General features: G+C 49.0%; 1 protein-coding gene across 1 annotated transcript in view; it reads right to left on the bottom strand.

Annotated features, from left to right (window-relative positions):
• TMEM51 (transmembrane protein 51) overlaps positions 1–22,362 on the bottom strand; it is a 53,819-nt gene extending 31,457 nt beyond the window's left edge. The window contains exon 1 of the mRNA XM_056123365.1: positions 22,162–22,362. The gene's annotated coding sequence lies outside the window, so the exon portion shown is untranslated. The remainder of the gene's footprint in view (positions 1–22,161) is intronic.
• Positions 22,363–22,844: the final 482 nt, after the last annotated feature.

The following is a 22,844-nucleotide window of genomic DNA, read 5'->3' as shown; positions in this document are numbered from 1 at the left end:
TGCTGTCCCAAGTAACACATAAAAGGAAGAAGTACATGGAAATGATGGGCTCTAGGGAAGACAATGTCCTCGTTGTCACTGGCCCCTTATTGGCTCTCCCTGGCCATTCTATCCACACTGCCCACTAAGGAGCCAGATCGGACCCCAGATTCATCCTCACCCGGAAGCCCCTCAGAGAAGGCTAGGCCTGGGGAGGAAAGGTGGCCTTAGGAGACAATACTTCAAACAATCAGGTGCAGGTCAGCCCTACGAAAAAAAGGGGGTGGGGAGGCTCCTTCTGTGATACCCCAGGTCAGAGGCACCAGAAGGATGCAGCCCAAGGTCCCCATTAGCAAGGGAACAAGACAAGATTCATGATGGGGTGTCTGAGTCTCCCAAATTTAAGGATGCAAACTGGGCAGTTTTGTTTTGTGTGTGGACCACACCCAGCAATGCCCAGGCCTTCCTCCTGGCTCAGGGCTCAGGGATCATTCCTGGCAGGCTCAGGGGACCATATTAGGTGCCAGGCATCTAACAGAACCAGGGTTTGTTTGCCTCTAGCAAGGCAAGCACCTTCACCCCTATACTATTTCTCTGGTAATCAGGCAGTCTTAAACAAAACAAAATAAAAGGAAATAAAACAAAACAAAAGACAAGAGAAAATAAAGAAGACATGTACAATCTAAACAACCCAAACCAGAATAAAAGGCTTTGGAGAAGAGATGAAGAGATACTATAGGAGTTTTGCCTGTGGTTGACCTCACAGGATGTGACCCCAAACCCCTCAAATAATAAACAAATTAACAAACACTTTAGAAAAAGAGACCACTTCCACACCGTGCCAGCTAGCCATACTCACAGGCCTATTCTCTGATCTGTAACTTTGCAGTCCAGCTGTTTACCCCAAAGAAACTGTTTTATTTTCCCTCTGTGTCCTGCTTTGTCATAGAACTGTTCATATAATTTAGCACCTCCCGCACCCCACTTCCTCCTGAAACCCCCCCTCCACCTGCTAATCACAATGCAAGGGTTCCCTGTGCTCCCCGTGACCAGGGCTCCACATTTCAGAGTCCTTGGACACTGTCTCCCCTCCTCTAACACATACAACTCCTGGATCTCACAAAGGCCGTCTGGGCGCTATACCCGGTCCCTACAACCATTGTCTTTAGCCTACGCCATGTTATTCCCTTTGTGTAATATGAACACTTGCCACTATTGAGAACACAGACGATCTGATATATTTAACTTGAGACCCTGGAAACCCTGACCCAAACTCTCCCATGGAAGGCTGGGTCATAGCTGTGTCCTAGGCCAGGAACCTAACTTCCACAAGGCCACAGTCCCCACCACTCCTTGATACCTCACATCTGGCCAGTCTTCCTGTTTAGCAGTCCTGCTGACTCCTTTTCGACGAATGTGTGGGAAACCCTGTCCACTTCCACGACCAGCTGGTCCCCAGACTTGTTTCTTCCCCCTTCCCACAGTCTTTTTTTTACAGTAGCTCTTCTCACTCCCTAGTCCCCACCCCTACACCCCGGAACCCCTCCTGCTTCTCAGATCTGGGTGACTTGTGAGCCAGGAGTAACCCCTGAGCACTGCCAAGTATGGTCCCCTCTCCTTCCAATTCATTTTTTAAATTAAAAAAAAATCTAGGCTTTAGACAAAGAGAGTCAAGAAAGGCCTCTCAGTGCATACAGCTTCTTGGCTGAGACCAACAAGACATTGGCATGGCCGATGGGAGGCAGGGGCCCAGGCAGAGATGCAGAAGACTTGAGGCAGAAATAACCTTGGACATTCAGCCAGACAAAATGGCAGCAGGAGCTAGTTAGGAAGTTACCGCCCTTGTCCAGGTCAGCACTGACAAGTAGAGAGGAACCTGTGATAGATTTGATTGGAGGAGGAGGGATGAGGGGCGAGGAATGATTTCCATCTTCAGCACCTGAGAGAATGGTAGGACTCTATTCTAGACTAGATTTCAATTCCTATGTGGAAGCGCTGATGCCCCGTGTTTGAAGATGGGGCTTTGAGAGGTAACTAGGACAAGAGAGGGCATGAGCGTGGGACCCTGATCTGATCGGATAGGTGCCCTCAGAGAAGAGATATTCAAGCGTGGCCTCTGTCTCCTCATATACACACACAGCAGGAAAGCCACATGGCACAACAAGCCACAGAGACAGTCCTCACTCGAACCTGACTATGTGGGATTACGTGCTACAACCTCCTGGTCCCCTAGAACTGTAAGAAAAAAAAATGGGAGAAAACAGTTGTTCAGGTAACCCGGTGTGAGGTTATTGGTGATGACAGCTGAGCTGAGACTCCTACAGGTCCTTTATCCAGATGGGGAAATCTCAAATAGTAATACAAAGTGACTTAAGTCTCCAGGACAAAGGCCACAGCTCTGTGCCTACAGGACAGAACCCTGCACGTCCTTCTGAGATGCCCAGACATGGATGCTGGCCTCTAGGCCTTTGCTGTGTCCAGCAGGCCCTCTTCCCTGATTTCTGACCATTAAACCGATCCTTCCCTTCCTTCCTCTCCTTCCTTGTAGCTGAAATGCAAAACCCTGAACTCCAGATGGCTGCCTTTGCTGGCTTTGGGAATAACAACCTTTTTAGAAACGCACTTCAAAGCGTACACTCTATTTACCACACAGCCTGGAGGCTCTGCTTTGATCCACCAAGTGATGGACTTTATGCAATCCTCCATCTTGCTTCCTTAGAAAACTAGTTATACCAGGCAGACCACAAGAGAGAAGACAGTTAGGGAAATGTCTGACATCTGGCAAAAAACTTCAAAGATCCCAGGTTTAAGAGTGTTTTGAGATAAGGCAGAACTGGAAGTTGAATTGGATTTGATGGAATAAAAAAACTAGTTTTAGAGGCACTTTTTTTTGGGGGGGGGGCAGTGCACAATCGGTAGTGCTTGAAGATTACTTATGTTTCTGCACTCAGACATCACTCTTGATGGTGCTCGGGGGACCAAATGTGGTATTTGGAATGGAACCCTGGGCAGTCATGTGCAAGCCCTACCTGCTCCTGCCCAGGTATTACAATATATTATAGTATGTTTTGGGGGGGATGGGAACCCCTGGCAGAGTGGCCAGGGTTTACTCCTGGCTCTGAGCTCAGAGATGAATCCCTGCAGGGTTTAGGGAACCATATGTGATATAGGGGCTCAAACCCAGGTTGTCCACAGGCAAGGCAAGAAGCACCCTCCCGCTGTACTATCTCCCCAGCCCTGGGGTTCCTTTTTGGGGTGATGGAAAAATGTTGCAGCAGACGTGAGATGACATATCATGAATGTGCTCAGTGTAGCTGAATTGTTCTCTTCGAGACTTAATTTTGTGTGGTGTGGCTCTGAGACGTTACTGGGCCCGCTCGAGCAAATCGACGAACAACGGGAGGGCCTTTACCTTTTACCTTACCGCTATTGAGGTTTCTCAAGCACAGAGTCCTTTCGCCCTCACCCTCATCTCTGAGGCATTCTTCTCCCCAGAGAAAAGATGTGGAACCTGCCCATTGACTGCCAGATCCACGTTTTTTACCAATAGCCATGAAACCCAAAGCACTGAGTTACTGGTGCAGCGGAAAGAACTTAGTCATCAGGAGTGCTGGGTCCACAGTGAGAAGCAGCCCCCCCTGGGCTCAGTATGGTCCTGCCCTGAACCCTAAGTATCCAAATAAGAATTTGTTTTCTTTTTTGGTGATAGAGAGGAGGGTTTGGGTCATATTCAATGGTACTCGAGAACTACCCTTGACTGTGTTCAGAGGTCACTCCTGGTGCTGTTCAGGGGCCCAAGTGTAGGGATGCAATTAAGCATGGATACATGCAAAGCAAGTGTGTCTTAATCTCAGATACTTGAGATTTATTATTATTATTTATTATTATTATTATTATTTATACTCCCAGAAGGGAGCATAAAATGAGGCTCCAATAACCATGCCACTGGACTCTGCGCCAGGCTGTTTTCACTCAGGGCGCCCCAGAGGGGGGCGGGTGAGAGCCCTCCCTGCCCCAAGGGACCCAGCCCCTGCAGCTGACTTCCACTACCCAACCACCGCCATGCTCCAGGCTGCTTTCTGGACTGCGCGGCTGCAAAGCGGTAGTGGGACATATCATAAGACACCTCCTACCCATTTTCCATAATTACCACACCATGTTTGATGGGGTTCAGACAGTAGACAACAAATATGCCTCTCAAAGTGCCCAACAAGCTACCAAGATTATCCCACCCACACGGGCAGAGCCTGGCAAGCTCCTCGTGGCGTATTCGATATGCCAAAACCAGTAACTATAACAGGTCTCATTCCCCTGACCCTGAAAGAGTTTCCAATTGTTGGGAAAGACGAGTAAGGAGAGGATGCTATAATCTCAGGGCTGGGATGAATAGAGCATATACTGGCGCCTGCTCGAGTAAATCAACAAACAACGGGATGACAGTGATATAGTGATATTGGGTTTTGGGCCACACACCCATCAGCGCTTACTCCTGCCTCTGTGCTCAGCATTCCTGGCAGAGTCAGAGACTCTATGGGGTGCTGGGGATCAAACTCAGGCTGGCCACATGCAAGGCAAACACCCTACCCTTTGTTCTATCTCTCTGGCCCCTCCTTTTTAAAATATCCTTTGTCTATTATTTTATAATAATAGGGAGTCAACTACCTTTTTATGTGAATAGGTAAGAATTGTTCCAACATTTCTCTAGTATTGCTATTCTCAATGTCCTTTTGGTATTTGCCTTGTCAAATACTTTTTGGCAACTTCCCTCCTAACCATTTCCCCCCCAAAATATAAAAGGACTCTCTGGAGTAAGAAAAGCTAAAACAGACAGGCCTGAGGCATATAGTTTGGAGCATGTGACCAACTCTCTCCGGGAGAAGCTGCCCTTGTACATTCTGTAGCTCTGACTGGGCCAAAGAGGATGCTTTGCACTGACAGACCACAGAGAATACTGATCAGGAACTGGAGAGATAGTAGAGCTGGTAGGTGCTTGCCTCACACTTGGCCAACCCAGGTTCAATCCCCATATAGTCCTTAGAACCCTGCCAGAAGTGATCCCTGAATGCAGAGCCAGGGGTAAGCCCTGAGCAGGACACTGAGCATCACTGGATGTGGCCCCCCTCCCCAAATTCAGCCCCCAACCCAAATCAACAGACAGTTCTGGTGTGTGAGGACTTTATAGTACAAGCTTCCTTCACCTCCAGTCTCTTGGCTCTTCATAACTTCACTAAAAATTACAGATCCAATGGAGTTTCTCTGCCATTTTCTGTACATGCGATGTCTGTTCATTGTACGTTCCTCAATTGCACATACTCCCATTCTCCCTCATGAATATGTATGAGTTTCCTGAAAACTACTAGAATATGTATAAGCTGTTACGTCACTCAATCTCTGCTGGGCACAAAACCAGACCTCCTACTCCCACAACTTGAAGCTGCTCTGCAGCCTGTCATGTGGACATCCGTCCCAACTTCAGTTGTCTTTCTGCCAACAAAGCCCCTCTTTTCTTTCAGTTGTTTCTGTACTTTTTTCTAGGATGACACCCTGTGTAGGGAATTGACCTTGTGCTGTGTTCCCATCCTATCTGTTGGACATTTGGGAGACCTCCATGAGAATACTTTTCAGCTAGAGAAAAATATAACAGAGCCTAATACCTTGCACAGTTATCTCTGTTGCAAGGAAGATCTTTGTGATCAAAGTCTCAATCACAAAAAGGCTCCCATGGGCAACGGAGCAGGGGCACATTCAGGTGCAAACCTTTGGAAGAAAAACCTTTCATTTTCATGTGCTGAAAACCAAGTGAAAGTCGGAGATTTCTCCACCTCTCTCCTTACAAAAAGGAACTTGATTCCTTGGCAATGAGAAGCAAATGTTCTCCAGAGTCCCAGGGGGTCTCCTTATGTCCCAGGTCTAAGTTGCCATCCAAGTAAATCTGGTTAAAAACCATTACTCCTGGGACCAGAGAGAGTACAGCAGGTAGGGTACTTGTCTTCCATGCAGTTAACTTGACTTACAACCCTGGCATCACATATGGTCCCCTGAGTACCACCAGAAGTAGTCCCTGAGTGCAGAGCAAGGAGTAATCCCTGAGCACTACTCGGCATGGTGTTTGATTTTTTTGCACGTCAGAGCCCACTGGGAATAGCCCCTAAACACTACCAGATACCATTCCAAAGAAAAAACAAAAAAGCTTGTACTCCCATTTCTTACCATAGCTTAGGGATGGTGAGGGATTAAGAATGTAGAACCTGGTCAGGTTCAAATCACAGGAGAGCACTGAGGGTAAACACTAATCCTAGAAGCTATGCTCCCAATTATCTGGAACTCTGCCTCCCATGAATAAACTAAAACTCACTCACCCTCACAATCCTCTGGTAAATGGACTGGCTCCCCTCCATGAATTCCCAGGAAGAAACCATGAAAGTTCACTTGGGGTCTGTGCATAGGGGTTCCAGATTTGGCCCCCATGGTGAGTCAGGGCAAACATGGGGCACTGACCAGCTCCCGAAACTTTCTCCCTAAGACTTGGTCAGGCCCAGTTGAGAAGCCACCGATGAAGGGTTCAGTGCAGGTTACTGAGTTCCAAATGGGAGGGGATGTGTCATTAGTCTCATGATTAGGTCTCTACACCAAAGTACCTACCATGCACTACAGAACTGGGGTGAAGAATTGGATTAAAACCTTCTTAAGGTTCTTTTAGGTATATACCCTGAAAATAAACTGGGCTAGGATGGAGGTTTGACAGGTGAATGAAGGCTAAAACAATGCTGGAGTGGGGGGTCATATTGTGGAGGCAGAACACCGCTCCCCAACTACAGAAGGTTGATGAGGTGGAATAGAGACTTTTTCTAGGGGTCCCTTGAGTCGCCAATGCCCTAATCTAGAAACAACCCAAATATGCTCCCATAGAGGAAGATTCAAGCCAAATGAGGCAGATCCACACAGTGGCATCAAATACGGAGACTAACATGGAAGCTTGAGGATGTGGCTGGGTGCTGGGGTGTATGAGTCCTGGGCTGGATCCCCAGCAATGGAACGGGGAAAAGAAAGAAAAGCAATAGAGAGGAATCTCTGATGGGTTATGGCAAATCAAAGCAGCCAGACCCCAAAGGCTCCTACTGTATGGTTCCAACAATAGACATAGGGAAAAGGCAGAAGGCTTTGGAGAATTCACTAAGGGCCAGGCGTAGAATAGAGTATGACTCCAGGGGGATGAATGATGGGATTGGGGGAGCAATGAAACTGTGGTGGCAGTTAAATAAGTACATGTTTGTTAAAGTCTATCAAAGTGACTGTAGATGAAAAAGGATGTCAATTAGCATATATATGCATATATGTCTGTGTGTACATATGTGTATGTGTGTGTACATGTGTGTATATGTGTGTATGTGTGTGTGTTTGTATGCTAGGAGGTGGTATTTGAGCTCAAATCACTCAAATAAAATACTATGGTAATTTATAATGACATCAACGATCACTTCTTTGTAGAATGGTGAGATCCTGGTAGTGAATCCGCAATACAGCTCACGGAGGATCCTGATGTATTGGGCTTGAATGCCCTGATTGGCTAGGGCTTCAATGACCGCTTCCGTCTCAACAGAATCAAAGGCCTTCTTTAAATCAATGAACGTTAAGCAGAGCGGCATCTTGAACTCCCGAGAAACCTCAATGAGTTTGGTTATCGTGTGGATATGGTCGATGGTGCTGATCGTTGATGTCAAGAGAGGGGTGCGGCAGGGTGATACCATTTCACCAAAACTCTTCAGTGCCACCCTCGAGAACATCATGCGACGACTGGAATGGGAAGGAATGGGAGTGAAGATAGATGGTCGGCAACTACACCACCTCCGCTTTGCTGATGACATTGTTTTAATAACACCAAACATCAGCCAAGCGGCACAAATGCTGGCCGACTTTGACCGTGAGTGTGGAAAGGTAGGACTACAGCTGAATCTTACGAAGACAATGTTTACGAGAAACAGCCTTGTTCCTGACGCCCCATTCGCTCTCAATGGAACGACCATCTCCGAATGCAACAGCTATGTGTACCTAGGTCGAGAGGTCAACATGACAAATGACCTGGCACCCGAGCTGCGCAGGAGGAAGAGAGCGGCTTGGAACGCCTTCAAGAACGTCGAAGAAATAGCTAAGAGGACGAAGAACCTCCGGCTCCGGGCACATCTCTTTGATTCCACTGTTCTTCCTGCATTAACATATGCCTCAGAGACCTGGGCCCTACGCAAACAAGATGAGAACGCCATTCAGGTCTCCCAAAGAAGAATAGAAAGAGCTATGCTTGGAATATCACGTTTCACTCAAATGAGAGAACGAATCCGGAGTTCTGACATCCGTCGACGATCAAGGATCAGGGACGCTGTCTCATTTGCCAAGGTGTCGAAAATCAGATGGGCTGGTCACGTAATGAGATTTAAAGACGACCGTTGGACTAGAGCTGTTACTGATTGGATTCCACGGGATGTCAAGAGACCGCGTGGCCACCCACCTACCAGATGGTCAGACTTCTTTGTCAAGGTCATGAACGATCGGTTTGAGGCCCTCCATGTTCCCGGAGCGAAGAGATGCCATTGGGCTACACTAGCACGCGACAGGGACAAATGGAGACGTTACTGGCACCCACTCGAGCAAATCGACGACTAACGGGAAGTTAAGTGATTAAGTGATAAGTAATTTATAATAAACATTTATTTCTTAAACAATGGGGCTTAAACAGTAGACATTTACCTCTCAAGTTTCTGGAGTTCAAGATCAAGACCGGCAGATGTGAGCCTGGGACCCACCACCAGGTATGCAGGCAACAGCCTTCTTCCTGTGCTCATGCAGCCTTTCCTTAAAGAGCTCCTTCCCTCTTCTTACAGAGCTACTACCCTGGCCAGTGGCCTCACTCTCCTGACCTACCTAAGCCTCACCAGGTTATCTCCCAAAGCTCCAACTCCAAATACCTCCACTCTCCAGGGTAAGACCTCCATGCATGAATTTGGGGACAAGGGCTGAGATCCCAGGCATTTAGCCATACCAGGTAGATGTCACAGCTACAGATCAATGCACCACTGTGGCTTCTGCCTGGTTTCCACCTTAGCTTCCCAAATCTAGGAAGGGAGGCTGATAAACTCAAAGTTAAAAATCACAAAAGAACAACCTGGAATACTGTGATATTTGCAAAGCTCCCTTTGGCTCACAAAATACCTTACCCGGTCATCATCCTTGGAACCCCTTAACAACCTCACGAAAGTTGCAAAAATACATACCTCTTTTATGTTGCATGCTTGTTCAACAGAATTAGTAAATCTATATTAGCAAAATGAAAATGAAAGTCACCCACCAACCCATCATCCATAAGTGCTGATAACAATTATAATTGTATCCAGGCTTTCTTGTACATTATACAAATAGAACTGCACTGTCCACTGTCCTTCTGTTGTTCATCAATTTGCTTGAGTGGGCACCAATAACATCTCCATTGTGAGACTTGTTGTTACTGTTTTTGGCATATCGAATACGCCACGGGGAGCTTGCTAAGCTCTGCCGTGCGGGCAGGATACTCTTGGTAGCTTGTTGGGCTCTCCGAGAGGGACAGAGGAATCAAACCTGGGTCGGTCACGTGCAAGGCAAACACCCTACCCGCTGTGCAATCACTCCAGCCCTCCACTCTGCAGGGTAGGTATACAAATAAACATAAAAATAAAATAAATAAAAAGCAAAACAAGAACTAGATATTAAATAAAAAGAAGAACTGGAACTAGATCTTGCTGCAACATGGTTTTTGAGGTGATTTTGTTTGTTTGTTTTTGCTTTTTGGGTCACACCTAGCGATGCACAGTGGTTACTCCTGGCTTTGCACTCAGAAATTACTCCTAGCAGTGCTCAGGGGACCATATGGTAATGCTGGGAATCGAACCCGGGTCAGCCGCGTGCAAGGTAAACGCCCTATCTGCTGTGCTATCACTCCAGCCCCTGCAACATGGTTTTATGACCTCATTTTGTAAATGAATATATAGCAATATTTTGCACAGCTCTGCTATTCTGATACAATATAATTTTAGTGGCTGAAGAATATTCAACATGGAGGACTCATTTATAGAACCAATCTCTATTGCCTGACACATGCTTGGTTTCTCATTTTATTGCTATTATGTATATAACAGCAATAGAACAGCTAGTTCTAGGGGTAGAATTAGCTCCTTATGCAACATGTTTTCCTAGGACAAATTCCTGGTATAGAAACTGCTGCATTTTTAAAATGACCCTCAACATGCGTTTTCAATTTAACACTCCCACCATGAGCTCCTGAAAATACCACTTCCAATATCAGCTTTATCAACTAAAATATATATTTTGGGGGAGAAGAGGTTTGGAGGTCACACTCAGGGTGTTTAGGAGCTATTCCTGGCTCTTGATCAGGAGTGACCCCTGTGTTTTGGAGACCATATGTAACACTGGAGTTTTGAACTGATGTCAGTGGGAAGTGCAAGACAAACACTTTAACCCCTAGATTATCTCTCTGGCTTCCAAGTTACATTTGAGGAAAAACAAAACAAAACAACTTTCAAAACATTTAGAATCTCATATGTAGAAGAAGGATTATTATTTTTTTTGGATGATGTTGAATATTGCTTTTTTTCTACCCATTACCCCCTCTTGTGGTACTTATTGACCCAAAGCATTTCTTCTTTATCCCGTTTCTTTTCTGGGGCACCCAGCTTTTCCACTGGCTGAAAAAGCTCTTGTGTATGTTTATGTTTAGAAAACTGCCCTCTGTCTGCTATGTACAGAAACATTACTCCAGATTACCATTTGCTGTATCAAAGTTTTCTGTATTAGGAGCCTAACCTAAGCAATTCTTTCCAATCATTTCATTTATAATTTCACCTCTAATTATCATGCTGTAAGAGTCTCTTCCAAAAAGGATCTTTAGTAACTTTTCAGGGAAGAAAGTTAGCAGATGCCACTTTAATCAAGTGATGCAGACTGACATCATCAATAAGCAAATTGGAAAGTTAACCAACAAGATGCAGTGAGAAATGTTACTTTCCAAGATGCTAAAAAACTCAGTTTAATAATGAGACAAGAGCAGACAAACTCACACTAAGGGTCATCCTACCAAATTCTGACAGTATTCTTCTAAATGCTCCAGGTCCCAAAATGCTAGGAAATGCTGAGACACTGTCACTGACCTGAATAGAGAAAAGAGACATTTCAATGACAAAAGTGATAGATTGAATTCTAGAACAAATTCCAAATAAAGTCTCTGTTTAGTAATATTGTGTATTTCTTAGTTTTTGATGTGATACTATTGGTTCTGTAAAAGGTTCACATTAGAAGACGAACGAAGGAATAAGGAAGCTCAATTTATTTGTACTGTTTTTGTAACTTTTTTAGGATCTAAAATTATTCCAAAAGTTAAGAAGGCTATCACCCCTTTTTGTCTCTGCAATGTCTTCGGTCATTCTAATAACACCAAACGTTAGCCAAGCGGCACAAATGCTGGCCGACTTCGACCGTAAGTGTGGAAAGGTCGGACTGCAGCTGAATCTCACAAAGACAATGTTCATGAGAAATGGACTAGTTCCTGACATTCCGCTTGCTTTCAATGGAACAAACATCTCTAAATGCAGCAGTTATGTGTACCTAGGTCAAGAACTCAACATGATGAACGACCTGGCACCTGAGCTGCACAGGAGGAAGAGAGCGGCTTGGAACGCCTTGAAGAGCATTGAAGAAATAGCTGGCTCCAGGCACATCTTTTCGACTCGACAGCTCTTCCTATGCCTCAGAGACCTGGGCCCTACATGATAAGAAAACATGATAAGAACGCTATTTGGGTCTCCCAAAGAGGAATCGAAAGATCTATGCTCGGAATATCATGTTTCACCCAAGTGAGATAAGGAATCCGGAGTTCCGACCTCCATGGACAATCGAGAATCAGGGACGCTATCTCATTTGCCAAGGCATCGAAAATCAGATGGGCTGGACAAGTAATGCGATTCAGAGATGACCACAGGACTAAAGCTGTTACCGACTGGATTCCATGGGACGTCAAAAGAATGCCGCCCACCTACGAGATGGTCAGACTTTTTTCTCAAGACGCTGAATGAACGGTTTGAGGCTCTTCATGTTCCTGGAGTGAGTAGATGCCACTAGGCTACACTTGCTCGCGACAGGGATGAATGGAGACGTTACTGGCACCCGCTCGAGCAAATCAATGAACAACGGGATGACAAGTGAATGTCTTCAGTCACACGTTTGGCTTTGGAGTCCCACCCACTTGACTGTGCCATGCTGGGGTTCAAACACTAGTGGTGGTCCTGGGGATGACAATGGCAACACCAGGGACTACCAGCTTATGTGTGCAAGGTGGACCTTAACCCTTGACCCCTGGGTGGGTTTTTGTTTTCTTTTGTTTGTGGTACCAGGCATTGAACACAGGGCCCCATACATGCAAAGCAAGTGGTTTACTAAGCTACATCCCACACTCCTCTGTTTACAAGCTTTGACTACGCAAATGAACAGCCTAGGTAGAAAAGCAGAGATGGTAAGAATAAATGGCAATGAACTTTGGAAAGAAGTAGTTCCTGCTTTCTAGGGAAGGGCACATGGGGAGGGGTGGTAAACGGTGTAGAGGGAGTGGGTGGGAATAGGTCTGGAAAGGAAAAACTGACTCTAAATTCTGGAAGACCAGTACTGGGGGCAGAGAGAGCCCAGGACATAAGGCACTCACCTTGCAAGTGGCAGCTTCTGGCCAATCCCCTTCGTTCCCCTGAGCACCCTTGGGGTGAGCCCCCGCTCGCCAAGTCAATTAGTCACTGTCTAGATAAGTGTCTAGAGCCTTGAAAGCTCAGGAGCTTGGGAGAGTCTTGATCCTACTAATTGCTGAGAAGCAGCCAAGGCTGAAATGGTCATTTGTTGGCTTGCTCACACTTTGTGCTAATTATCTGACTGCTCCCCCACCTTGTTCAATCAGGCAAGAACTCTGTGAGCGTTGCACGATGTCTCCCTCATAGATCATTTCCCCCTGCAAATCCAGAGCATCTGAGCTGAAGAGAGAACTCCAGGCCTGTTGGTTGAAAGGGTTAGTCTAGTTTCTGCACTGGGTTGGGTTGGGTTGGGTTGGGTTGATTTGGTTTGGTTTGGTCTCAGGGATTTCCCCCTGGCAGTTTGGGGAACCACACAGGGTATAAGGGAATCTAACCCAGGTCGGCCACATGAAAAAAGGCAGCTTTGTCTGCAGTGCTATCTCTCTGGCTCCCACAATAGATTTTTGTTCAATGGGTCACTCCCAGCAGTTTCCTGGCAGGGTTGGTGGGGAATGCGGGGTGTCACACTGGGGTTTCATTAGGTTTCATTTCATGTGCTCTACTTGTGAGCCACACTGCCATCACCTCCAGAATGACTTTCCTGGAGAAATTTTGTGACGTTTCCCTCCCCCTACCCTTCACCTCTAGTATAAGCATCGTGCATTTGGACCATGGGCGCTTCCAGAACTCCACTCAGGCTGTGCCTTCTCTCAGGTACTCCTCTGCCACTGCAGACCTTCTGCCCCGACATCCCGTTTCTTGTGGGTTTCGCTTCTCCCTGAAAACCTTCCCCTGGCTCTCCAGGTCTGGGTTCTGTTTCCGTGGTTCTGGGCTTCCTCTCTGTCCAGAGTGCTGTATAGACAGTCACCCAGGACGGAGGGGGCTGGGGGCAGACGCTGCCCCTCCCCAGCAAACCAAGTTTTGGTAGCCTGTGAGACTAGAGGCAGTGGGAGCCAAAGACAAGGCCCCTCCCCTCAACCTATAGATGGAATTTGCATCCCTCCCAATCACCCAACAATACAAAATTGCTACCCTTGGTAATGCAGCTAATAGAACCATAGTATTGGGGATTTTTTTTTTAATTTTGGGGCTATACACAATAGTGCTCGGGGATTACTTATTCCTGTTTTCAGTAGTGCTAGGGATCAAACCTGGGCCTCCAAACATGTGCTCTGGCTCTTTGAGCTATCTTACTGGCCATCAGTGTGTGTGAGTGTGTGTGTGTGTGTGTGTGTGTGTGTGTGTGTGTGTGTGTAACCATATTCCTCCCCCTGCCCCTATTAAGTATCAACAAACCAACTTAACCAACACAAGCCAGCCAGAGGTGAAGGAAATGAAGAACAAGGGCAAGGGGCTAAATGACTAAATTCTCTCACTTTTTCTCTTTCTAGATATGAAGAGCTAAAAATGACAACAATATTAAATTCATCAATAAAGACAGTCACCTAGTTCTACATCTTGAATTAAAGAAATCACAGACCCTTCTGGAGACTTCCAGGGCTCTATATCATCTTAACAAAAGAAAGAACTGAATTATAGGGCTGAGTCAAATAGCCAGCATATGGAAACAACCAATGTCCAAGAGCTGAATGAATAAAGAAGTTGTGACAGAGACACACAATAGAATACTACCCTGTCATTAACAACTAAAGGATGAACTCATGCAGTTTTCTGCAATGTGGATAAAAATGAAGGATTTACAAAACTGAGATTACTAAGTAAGGGTGGAGTTTATTAGGGGAAAAGATGACAAAACTGTGCATATCAAAACACTAAGTATCAACGCATTTGAACCAAACTATAATAATATCTGTCACTGTCACTGTCCTTCCGTTGTTCATTGATTTGCTCGAGTGGGCCCAGTAATGTCTCCACTGGAGACTTTGTTGTTACTGTGTTTGGCATATAGAATACATCACGGGTAGCTTGCCAGGCTCTGCCGTGCAGGCGAGATATTCTCGGTAGCTTGCCGGGCTCTCCGAGAGGGGTAGAAGAATCAAACTCGGGTCGGCCATGTTGGCTGCGTGCAAGGCAAACACCCTACTGCTGTGCTATCGCTCCAGCCCATAATAATATATATATTTTTTATTTCCAAGGGGGTTGATGGGGGAGGGAGGGGACCTTGAGTCTTTGGTGGAAGGACTCTGACACTCTGGTGGTGGGTATGGAGCTGGAACATTGTATGTCTGAAACTCTATAATTCCCTGTATTGTAAAACCATGGTGTCTCAATAAAAAATTAAAGGAGCCAGAGTAACAGTACAGTGGGGAGGGCATTTTCCTCACATGCAGCTAACCCAGGTTCAATTTGCCAGCACCATCCTGTGTCCCAGCAGGAATGATCCCTTAGCAGAGAGAGGACTAAGCCCTGAGCACTGCTGGGTGTAGCCCCCAAACACAAACAAATCAAAACTGAAAAAGAAAAGAACTTGAATAAATCAAACCAAAACAGGAACTCGTCCATTCCTCACCCTTTCTCTTGTCATGTGGTGTGAGGATTTTCTGGCTGACGCTGGGTCTGTCACCTTCCAGACATTTTCACTAGTCTAGGAAAATGTTAAATCTCTGAGAACAGAAAGAAGAAGAAATGCCAATAGGTTCTCCCCCTCCAACCCCCCACCCACCCCGTGATGTGCTCTAAATACTGGCAATGGGGGCGGGGAGGAAAGGCGGGCTGGAGCAATAATAGCAGGTAGGGCGTTTGCCTTGCATGCGGCTGACCTGGGTTCGATTCCCAGCATCCCATATGGTCCCCCCCCCCCCCCCCCCCCAGCACCCAGCACCAGGAGTAATTCCTGAGTACAAAGCCAGGAGTAATCCCTGTGCATCGCCTGGTATAACCCAAAAACAAAAACAAAAACAAAACAAATGCTGTGTGCGGGAAATGCTGGCATGGCACAGGCAGGCTTTATGATAAACATTAATACAGCCGTGCCAGTCGGGGGGGAAGGCTGGGGTAACGTTTTCTTACCACAGCACCAAGCGTGGCTGGGAGAGCCTCCTCCCATGAAGCCTGAGAGCCCATGTCCCTCGTGCAGCTCCTGGGCTTCCGATTTTCTGTCCCCAGTTTCTTCTTCTAAGAACAGAGGTGGCTAGACTAGCAGAGGTTTCCAACTTGCTGCTTTGCTTTGTTTTTACAGTTGCAGAATTTGGGAAAAAGCGTGGGTTGTTGGAAGTGCCAACACCTGGAACATTTATAAGCAGATTCCTTCCAGCCGCCTCCCACAGCTCAGCTCCATGCCTGCAACCCCCTCAGGGGCTCCAACCGAGGGAGGAATCCCAGCTTCCCCAGGACCACAGTGTCAAAACCGGTAGACCAGATCTGGGTTGCCCCAAGTTCCCTCAGGCAGCTGGAATGATAATTATCCGGTGACTCAGGCATGCCCAAGTACAGATAACTGAGATGAAAGTGCTACTAAAGAATACTTCTCACTACCGAGATGCACTCTGGTGCCTAATCTACTTTCTTCCATTTCATTTCTTTTTTTTTTTTAAGCCACAGGAAAACCAGTTTCTACTGATTAAAAAACCCACGAATCAGCCACTCTGTGAACTCTGTGGGCTGTAAAGATGGTTTCTGGAGGTGGCGATCTCCAGGGCACGGACTTAGCTTAGAGAATGAGGGGGGGAGGGGGGCAGGTAGCCCCAAGGGGAGAAGCCTGCTGGGTCACGTGAGCAGGTATCACATTCTTGGCAGCTCTCTGCCATTGCACCACCTGCTCTCCAAGGGCAAGGCTGATTTTTCTAGGGACCTGACTTGCCACCCCTAACCCTAGGGAGATTAGGGCAAGGGGTGGTGATGGTGGGGTGGCAACACTTGGCTGTTAAAACCAACACTGTAAAAAGTCCAAAGAAACACAAAGCCTTCTCCCTCCCTCCAGGTGGCTGACTTTTTTTCATTGCTAAGAGGCTCACTGTGCTAGGTTTTGCATTTGGATTTTGTAAGCACAGTTCTTTCCCAAACACCCTTGGTATTGCAGAGAAATGACTCCCTGAGGTCACAGAGAGATGAAAATAATTTGCCTGGTCTTTTTCAGACTTGGCTGAGGGAGGGTTTGGAGGGAGCCATGCAGGGAGGAAGTTGGCCTTCTGACAAGCCACCTTCCACCATCAGTTAGGAATGGTGTGAAAAAAATGATCACATTTCACAATGAACTGAAAAACCAGGATATGAAAGAGTGATGCAAGCAAGCAAAAAAACAACAACAACAACAAAACTGAATGAAACATTACAATATTCACAGCGGTTTGTCAGCATGTCACAATACATTTCTTCCCAGTTTTCTGCCACAAAACAGACTTTGCAGTCTGGAGAAGAAAACAGCTTTGAAAGTCAGCCAGGGCCAGAGAGATAGGACAATGGGTAGGGAGCTGGCCTCGTGCACATGTGACCCAGGTTCAATCCCTGCACCACCTAAGGTCCCCATGTCTTATTAAGAGTGATCTCTGAGCACAGAACCAGGAGTAAGCCCTGAGCACCACCAGGTGTGATCCCAAGTCCAAAAACTCAGAACAAAACAAAAAAACTTTCAAAGATACAATTGAATATATCGGTCTATTCAGAACTACACCATAAAGATTGTAGTTAGGGAAGGGTTGACAAGATAGTACAACAGGTGATGCTGAGAAGTCACTCAGCATGGAGAGCACAGGTTGATTCCTGGCTCTGCATATGATCCCCCAAGCCCCATCAGAAGTGATGCCTGAGCACCACCAGTTGTGGCCCCCAAACTAAGCCCTCCCCCACCCCAAACAACAACATTTATTTTCTAGCTTATTCCTTGGCATTAATAATGCCAGTTTGGAGAGGACTGAACATGTTTCTCTCTGGAAATACTCCTTACAGGGGGCCAGAGACAGCTCAGTGGTGGAGAAGCTGCCTTGCACATTGTGGGGCTGTGAGCTCAAGCTCCCCACAGCAAAAGTGTGACCCGGGCACAGCAGTACCTTTGGGGGTCCTCAGAGCCACAGTCCAGCATGCAAGTTCCAGGGCACGACAGCCTAGTTTGCAGCCCCGGGTAAGCTCTGCAGCCTAAGGGAGCAAGCATACAGCTAAAGGCTGCAGCCCGAGACAATGGGCATGCACACAGCCGAGAGTGCGCAGTCCCTTACTGCAAGCACTACTCAAAGGAAAACTGCAGGGAGGGAATGAAATGAAAATAAACAGAGGGATCAGGGAGATAGCTCAGGGGTCAGGAACACATGCCCAGCATGCCCAAGGCCCTGAGTTTGATCCTTGGTACCACTGCTATAGTTCTAGAGGTCCCCCAGCACTTTCTTCCCCAAAAGAAAGAATATCCCTTATCTTCCAGAGCCTCAACCCTTTACCCCTGAGGATACCAGTGTGAATGCTGCTAGACTCCTAGCCTTATAGGGGCAGGAAGAGCTCTTGGAAGAGAAGAATGCTCTGAAGTTCTCTTGTGGGTTTTTTGACGTTGTTCGGTCAAAAAAATGTAAAACAGAATTAGAAAACTTGGATTCTAATCCTGATTCTGATTTCTTGATTTTCCTTCCCTTCCCTGGGTCTTGGTTTCCCCACTTGTCAAATAAACACATTGGTCTTTCTGACAGCTATGATGCCTCCTGGCTCCAATATGCGAAGGGAGACAGGACTCCGCATTGAGGTCTAAGGGCTAAGTCCGATAAATCTAGGGCAAGAAAGAATAGGAGTCTTTCAGCTGCTCAGCCCAAGTAAACAAGACAGGCTAAAAGGCAGAGCCCAGCGGCCTGGAGATCCCACCTGGGGCTCAGGAGACAGAGAGAGATATGGAGGATCACTTGAGACCCCCGAAGCCTATTTCTGGCCTGGGAGATGCAGGGCAGGCTGGCCTGACACAGGAAAGTCCAACAAGTGATCTATTCCTTGGGGAACCAGAGGTCCCAGGAGGGGCAGCTGCTACACCAAGGGCTCAGAAAATAATAATAATAATGGTCACGGTCCTCCCGTTGTTTATCGATTTGTTCGAGCGGGCCCAGTAACATCTCCATTGGAGACTTTTGTTGTTACTGTGTCTGGCATATCGAATACTCTCGGTAGCTTGCCGGGCTCTCCGAGAGGGGCGGAGGAATCGAACTCGGGTCGGCCATGTTGGCTGCATGCAAGGCAAACACCCTACCCGCCGTGCTATTGCTACGGCCCAATAATAATAATAATAATAATAATAATAATAATAATAAAGCAATGCCAGGTTAAGTTGAACTAACTTGGGCAGGTTGGAAAGAGCAAGAATCAATGAAGATGCGGGTGATGCTGAGAAGTTACTCAGCATGGAGGGTCTGTAGACCTAGGCGTGGCTGGACCTCCAGGGTGGATGCTGAAAAACCTACCGTGGAAGGGCTGGGTTTAGTTCGAATTCTGCTATGGACCTGCTGGGTGCCCTCAGGCAAATCTGCTTCCCTCTCTGAAGTTGTCAAAGGAGAGAGATGTTCCCTCCACCCAAATAACAAATTTTCCAGAGTCATCTCCAAGCAGAGGGAGTCTTCCGTTTCTTTTTTTTTTTTTTCCAAGAGTTCTCTGGGCTTGCTCCTGACTCTGCACTCAGAGATTACTCCCAGGGGTGGTGGGGGTGGGGGGGGGCGAGCAGAGGGGAGGGGATGTGGGAGGGAGTGCATAATAGTGCCAGGGATCAAACTAAGGTGGGCAATGGACAAGGCTAGTGCCTTAACCCCTATCTAGCTCTCTGACCCCAGGGGGAGGCTTCTAGCCGGGAGAAGGGGGTCTGTCTGCTGAAGGAACACTTCCCAAGTTCAGAGCAGACACAATAGAAGCGAAAGCGAAAGCCAGTGGTCAGAGCTGACCCTTCTGCTTGTCCCAGCCAGATGTTATCTGAGCTTGTGAACTTTCCTGGGTTTTGAGAAAACTCTTTCTAGTCCCTTACATTTCACCATAACTTGCAGCTGGAGGAAGAAACGCTAAAAGCCAAAGTTCTTCAACAACCCAGCCTCTCTGGGCTCGTGGGGGGGGGCATTTCCAGTCCCACTGGGGGAGGGAAGAGTCTTGAGTGCTCTGGGGACCCTTAAGGCAGGAGCCCCCAAAGGGGAAGGATGCCCAGAGCAAGCATTAGCAGGAGCAGGGCTGCAGGCTTGCCTCCAGCTTTGCTCTTCCTCATCCTGAGAAACTACGAGAACAAATGACTTTTAGAACCAGAGAGCCAGAGTTGGGAAGATCCTGGGCCCTGCCAAGGGCTGGTAGGCACCTCCTCTCTTTGCTGACTTACGCTTCTCGCCAAGTCCGCTCACCCCACTCTAGGTCAGTGGGCACATGTTACGACAACATGTTAATCTCTGCCCCCATCCCCAGTGCCCCTACGGGAGTCCAATCCAGCCCCCTTTCCATTCCCACCACCCCACCAAGCACAGGCCGGCTCCTCTCTCCTTCCCAAACTCTGTCTAACTTTCATGCTGCCAGAATTATCTTCCAAGAGGTGACAATAGGATCCCCTGCTGGAAGAGCTAGCTTGGACCTTGGGACTCTGTGTTTGGTTCCCTGTGGATACTGAACATGTAGGACGGGCCTGGTCAGAGGCAGGACTCGAACAAGATGTCCTATCTGCAGAGACCTTCCCCGGGGGAACCATCCTGACCAGGGCATCCCCTGCCCTTCCTCCTACCCCCCCTCCACTCCCTGAGTCCCCCCAACCCTAGCACTCCTTAGGCACAGCCGGCACACCTCCACACCCCTCAGCCTGTGCTGGGTCATCTGTCCACCCCAATGGGAAATCCAATTCACACCTATTTTTAAATCTTAATTTGGGTGTGGGTGTGGGGGGCTTGGGTCACACCCAGCAGTACTCAAGGGATCATATCTAATGTGGAGAATCTAATTGGAGTGGGTCTTAGGCAAGGCGCATGCCTTAACCCCCTGGCTATCTCTCCAGCCGGATTCCCTGTTGAACACTCCAGCATTCTTTTCTTCAACACACCTTAGGCATGCCTCATTCTGGATTCTGTCCTTCCTTCAGCTCTCCCATACCTAGTACTAGAGAGTGCTTGCTCTGTGTTAGCCACGAGTGCCCACTTCAACCTAGGAGGTAATCACTCCCAGTTTATAAAGGAAAAACACACACGGTGCAGACCCCCAAGACAGTGGTCCTAGGCCCCTATCTGCCTAAGACCACTCAGCCAGCCAGATCTGAGTGCTCCTTCATGCTTATCATTTATTTCCCTCTCTCTCTAGCTCTGCTGGGAGCCTCCAGGGAGCTGCTGGGGCGCTATACATCCCTTGCCCACCGGTCTCCTCCCTCTCTCTCTCCTATCTTTACTCCCAACCCTAGGCTGACCTAGGCAAACAACATAATCGGAGGCAAAAGGCGAACCCTTCCCATAGCGTTTGGCTCTCTTCACTCAGCTCTCGGTTCCCGGGCGACAGATCTCATGCCGTTCACAAGTCCCAAACCCTATCTTTCACTGGAGAACCGATCTTCAAGTTACTCATGCAAAAACCAAGTCTGAGGCCCGCCCAGCCTCCAGCTCAGTTTCCTCCGGGGGGCCTCCGGGCTAGGTGTGCGCGGCCCCGCCCCGGGACACGCCCCCGGGGCCCGCCCCCCACTCCCAGCTCCCGGCTCGCTGGCGTCTGTGTTCCCCCAGGTCCATTCGGAACGACCCCTATGACGCCCGGCCCACGGGCTCAACCGATTACAGCCCCGGTGCCCCGTGGCTCCTAGTGGCCTGGGAGGGCCCGGCGCACGGCCCGGGGAGCTGCGCGCCCCACGGCGTTAGGAAAGGGACCCTTCTGCCAGGGACCATTCCCCCCTTCATCTGACTTAACCTGGCTCCCGGCAGGACCCACACGCGAGGGCCGGGCTGGATCCTGAGTCTTTCGGACCTCACTCGGAGATATTAAACGTTTCCCTTGGGCAGGGAGAAAAATCCAGGTTCACGCCACCCGGTGCGCGCCGGAGTCCCCCTTGGCTCTGGGCTACTTGCACGTAGCGCGCACGGAACACGAATTTAAATTCCTGAAAAGCCTCGGTTTCCAGCAAGGGCTGCGGGATGGGAGAAGGGCTGACCAAGAGGGTAGCACCGGGCGTGCTTTCCTGGGACCTTTGGGAGGCTAGTTCTGAAAGCACCGGTTGGAGGAGTGCTGGGTTATTTGGCCCAGGGTTCGAAGCCCGGCAACAGGGGGTGGGGGCCTCGGGGCCGGCTTCCTTCCTCGCGCCGCGGCCAGGTGGCCGCCCGGGAAGGCGCGAGTGTCCAGCTGCGGCCCGGCGCGGCTCCCGAGGGTGAAGGCACCGGGTGTGCACGGAGCAGACCCCTTTGGAAGGAAGCTCCGAGACTCCCTCACGACACGCAGATCCAGACGGCCGGCGAGTGCCCTCCCCGGCCCCGCCAGAGCGCGCGGCTGCGGGGTAGGCGCGGCGGTGCAAACTCACCCGGGCGGCGGAGGGTCCAGTTCGGGCTCGGTCCGGCGTCCGAGGACTGGGGTTGCTCCGGGCCCCCAGGGCCCCTCTGGCTACCTCCTCCGAGGCACCACGATCCCCGGAGCCGCAGGGTTCCCGGGAGCGAGGCGATCGCGGGAGGCGCTGGCGGAGAGGGCGCGCCGCCCTCTCGGGGACGGGGATGGGGACGCAGGAAGCTCGGGCAGGGAGCGCCGGCGTGCGGGAGGGAGGGACGGCGAGAGGCCGAGGGCGGCGCCCGCCACGCCGGCCTCCAGTTCCTACAGCACCGCCCCCTACGAGACGCACTGCCCGGGGGGAGGGGGGTACACCCACGCTCGCGCAGGCTCCGGGACAGCAGGGCTGGGGCGACCGAGAAGGAACGGGGCAGGGAGAAGGAACGGGACCCCGACACCCCCCTGCCGAAGGGCAAAGAATTGGACGGGGGCCGAGGGTTGTGGTCGTGGTACTGGGAAGACCCTCCTGGGTCCCAGAGTCTGCGGACCTGTCGTCCACACCTTTACCTGGCCAAGCCTCAGTGTCTTTCTCCACCCGGACTGTGCGTTCCGGGCACGGAGAACCGCCTGCACCGCCCAGGGTTGGGGCCCAGCGAGGTGATTGATGGGCGGAGGTAGGAAAGGAGGAAGCGAGGTTTTAAAAAGCGAGTCAGCTCATGCCCT

The sequence above is a fragment of the Sorex fumeus genome, unplaced genomic scaffold, assembly GCF_029834395.1.
Source record: "Sorex fumeus unplaced genomic scaffold, SorFum_2.1 ptg000047l, whole genome shotgun sequence".
NCBI lineage: Eukaryota > Metazoa > Chordata > Mammalia > Eulipotyphla > Soricidae > Sorex > Sorex fumeus.
The sequence above is the reverse complement of the archived record's forward strand: the minus strand, read 5'-3'. Positions and strand labels throughout refer to the sequence as shown.